Consider the following 2,500-nt stretch of genomic DNA (forward strand, 5'->3'; position numbering starts at 1 on the left):
TGCGCGGATTCTCTTCGGCCGCCATTCAACGATCAACTCAGAACTGGCACGGACTGGGGGAATCCGACTGTCTAATTAAAACAAAGCATTGCGATGGCCCTAGCGGGTGTTGACGCAATGTGATTTCTGCCCAGTGCTCTGAATGTCAACGTGAAGAAATTCAAGCAAGCGCGGGTAAACGGCGGGAGTAACTATGACTCTCTTAAGGTAGCCAAATGCCTCGTCATCTAATTAGTGACGCGCATGAATGGATTAACGAGATTCCCGCTGTCCCTATCTACTAGCTCCAGCTGTCTCATACTGTGAGCCCTCAAGCTGTGCGGGCTCTCGGTTGGTAAAAGGCAGTGTGGGGAAGGATGCGTCTCAAACAGCCTCTCCTTCTCAAGTGCCCTTACCTGCCTTCTTGAGGTGGAGCTGTTAAGCCTTCGGGCAACTGAAGGGTAGGGGCGCGACAGTGTGCTGAACAACTTGTACACTGGTTCTGATAGCTGCATTTGCTGTGGTGGGATCCTGCCCCAAGTCGGCGAAGGCCACTCGCCTTGTCTTGGACCCCAAGACATGCTCCGCCAAGCCGGGGCGTGGTGACATGTCCCCGGTCAGGTTAGATGGGTCCAGACCTCCGAACGTCTGGGGGACCGGCCCGGCACCTGAGTAGGACCGGGTCTTTGGCCTTTGGTGGGAACCTGGCCTAGTAGGGGGCGAAGGACGGAGAGTGAATCCGCTCTCCCGGAATGTGGGTGGCATTCGCCGATAAGGGAGCGGGTGAAAACTGTGGTGGTGCGGCTGTTGAAGAGGACTAGTGCGCTGTACCCACGGCGTGCTAAACCTGGCAGCTCAGTTACTGATAGCTCTTGGTCAAGGGGCGGGACCGGTGAGCGAGCTGCATATAGCCTCCCCCCATGCCAGAGAGGCCGGTCCGGGGCAAGAGACGGGCCTCCACTTTTACACTCTCTAATTATCAAAATGGCTGAGAATCAAGAGAGTGTTAATACGTTAGATACTAGCGAAGTTTCGAGCCTCGAGAATGTGTCTGTCGCTGAGCGACATTCGAAATTTCTGAGATTGCTGGATAGCAGCATCAAAAATGGTAAGATAAGCAATTATGCTATTAACCATATTAGGGACTTTGTAGCCAACTGGGCAATCGCCCACTCTCAGTTAGAGGGTAGGGTGGCAGAATTAGAAAAAGAAAATGAAAGACTTAGAGGTCAACCGGCCCGGTCTTATGCTGCGGTTGCTAGAGCCCCAGTTGCCAAGGCACCGACAGCGAAACAAACTATACAGGATAACATTAAGAAAGTTACTCCCACGGTGTTCATTAAACCTAAACCTGGTGATGACATTAAGACTGTTAAGTCAGTATTCGAGAAGTGCGTAGATCCTAAGAAGGATAAGATAAAGATAAATAATGTACGCACTGCAAAGAATGTGCTGATAGAAGAAGCAGCATCACAAGAGGACTGCCAAAAGATCTTAAACAACGAGCAACTAAATAACAAAGCGAAGTGTGAACCTCCTCGCAAGCGTCGACCTTTGATGTGTCTGTATGATGTACCTACGTACATGACAACAGACAATCTGGTAGACGCAATATATACCCAAAATTTTGATATGAATATGACAAGAGGAGAATTCGATGAACAGTTTAAGTTACGCTTTAAAGTAGGACCACGTGAGAAACTGACAGTACACCACGTGGTAGAAGTCTCGCCAGGTTTATGGAAATCACTAACGAGAGTGGGTCGGTTGTATGTTGGCTACTCTGCGTTGAACATAAAAGATTACCTGGCTGTGCCGAGATGCACAAAATGCCAGGATATTAACCATACGAATAAATATTGTACGCAACCCGATGTCATTTGCGGCCATTGTGGCCTCTCTGGACATATCAAAAAAGGCTGTCCTAATAAGGACAAAGCTGCGGTATGTGTACCATGCAGAAGACGAGGCCGTAAGTGTGGTGGACCTAAAGATTGTCCAACCCACCGAATGTTCTTAGACAGACTTGTCCAAAGAACAGATTATGGCGATATTTAAAGTGGTACAAGTCAATGCTATGCGCAGCCAGATGGTTGCACATGAGCTACGGAAGGTAGCGGAACAAGAAGGAATAGATATTCTTTTGATACAAGAACCGAACTCCTGTGCGGGTCGAGTCCCTGGTTTTCCCGCAACAGCACAGGTGGTATCCTCAGGTGGGAACCCCATGAGTGCAATTATAGTATTGAATAAAACTATTAAAACTACGATATTAAATCAGTTCTGTACTGAGCATATTATAGTTGTACAACTAAATCTGCTGTCTTACAGTATGTACGTTGTAAACGTCTACTGCCAATTCAGACATGACATCAAGATTTATCTTGATCAGCTGAATTGGATACTACGAGTTTTAGCCGGGCAGGCTATAATTGTAGCTCTTGATGCTAATGCTAAGTCCCCACTCTGGCACAGTGATGTACAGGACGGTAGGGGTGCGGAGCTTGTTGATTTGATAATG

The 2,500-nt window shown here is 48.0% G+C and overlaps 1 pseudogene; it reads left to right on the plus strand.

Moving 5' to 3' along the window:
- LOC124744356 overlaps positions 1-2,500 on the plus strand; it is a 9,477-nt pseudogene that overhangs the window by 2,677 nt on the left and 4,300 nt on the right.

The sequence above is a fragment of the Schistocerca piceifrons genome, unplaced genomic scaffold (genome assembly GCF_021461385.2).
Source record: "Schistocerca piceifrons isolate TAMUIC-IGC-003096 unplaced genomic scaffold, iqSchPice1.1 HiC_scaffold_288, whole genome shotgun sequence".
Lineage (NCBI taxonomy): Eukaryota > Metazoa > Arthropoda > Insecta > Orthoptera > Acrididae > Schistocerca > Schistocerca piceifrons.